Raw genomic sequence first — 1,593 nt, forward strand, 5'->3', positions numbered from 1 at the left:
GCATCAGGCCTGCCCGCAGAGCCTCTCCATCTCAAGATCCTGAACTTCATCACACCTGCAAAGTCCCTTTTGCCGTGTAACCTTCGCAAGTTCTGGGGCTTAGGACGTGGACATAGTGGGGGGGGGTCATTACTCAGCTGACCACAGCCGCTCACTGCTCGTTTGTGGTATTTCAGCCAGCTGATAATAATAGCCCTTCCCTTGGGAAAAGCAGGAACCAAGATCTCCACAAACCATCTGGGCTCCTCACTTCCCACCTTTCAGGAAGGCACACTGTTTGTGCTGTTTCAGCCCTGCAGGGCCAGCTCCCATGCCTGCCCTCCTCCAGACTGGCGTGTTCACCCCCACATGGCGCAGGGGGTCTGGGGGCCCCGCACCTCACCTGACCCAGGTGTCCCCACAGGGGCAGGTGTTAGTATTCAGGACACGGTGCCTGCTCACCTGGGTCAGCCTCAGGCCATTGGCTTCTGGTGGAAGGAAGGGTCCTGGGGGCCGCTCACCGAATCACGGGGAACAGAGTCCCTGACTGGCCACAAGCCAGAGGCTGTGTGTGCCGCCTACAGGTCCCCGGGCTATAACGGGGGCACCAGGCCTGATGGTTCCCACCACTAACAGACAATAAAAAAGGTCCTGGAAAAGTAAATGCAGGAGGTCGCTGCTCAGCCCAAGTTCACACACATTTGATTTTTCTCAACGTGACTCACTCAGGTTGGATGGCCGTCTCCATGGGACTCGGTCAAGAGCCACGAGGCAGAGCCCAGGCTCCATCATTTTCTGCCCCTGCGACTGTACCTCGGCAAAGCACCGCTGGCACTGAATTCCACGGACGGAGTCATTATTATGTGTTTTTCCTCACGTCATCTCCTTGAACCATTGTAACAACTCTGGAGATGGGTATTCTCATTGTATAGACCACGAAAGTGACCCCAAGAAGGTTAAGGAAGGAGGCTGCCGGCAGACAAGAAATAGCTGATGGATTCAGACAGACGGACCCTGAAGTCCATTCAATCACAAAGTTCTCCACTTCCCAAGAGACCGTCCCTCGGGCGGAACTCGGGTTTCTTATTTTATAGAGTGGGCCTGGTCCCATGATGTCTGAATTACTTTTTGTGTCTGACCTTGAACCATTCTCAGCTCCTCTCCTGCCAGCTCATGTCTGGACCCCAGGGCAGCTGGCTGAGCCCGTGGGGATGGGGATGCTTCAGAGGGGGCTGTCTCCAGGACAGGGAACCCGAGTGTTCCCAGTGGGGGCAGTGAACACCCCTCTTCTCCTGGCGCAGCCTCGCTTCAGATACCAGCCTCTGCCTGTCTGTCTCCTTGGGTCCACCTTGTCCTTGTCAATGCCCAAGAAAACGCCCGGTCCCTTGGCACTGCTTTCTTAAGTTAATTTCTAACTAAGGCATCTCTGGATGCTAACAGGTGCAAAGCAGCAGCTTTGTATTTGCGGGCACACGTGTGACCCCCCCCTCCCAGTGTCAATCACTTGGGGTCTGTACCTATAAGGAAAAAGAACCACCTCACAGGCTAGAAAAGGAAAAACACTGTGCCCAAAGGGCAAAATATTCCACTCCCAAGAAAAAAAAAAAATCTCAA

This window comes from Hipposideros armiger, unplaced genomic scaffold, assembly GCF_001890085.2.
Source record: "Hipposideros armiger isolate ML-2016 unplaced genomic scaffold, ASM189008v1 scaffold_480, whole genome shotgun sequence".
Lineage (NCBI taxonomy): Eukaryota > Metazoa > Chordata > Mammalia > Chiroptera > Hipposideridae > Hipposideros > Hipposideros armiger.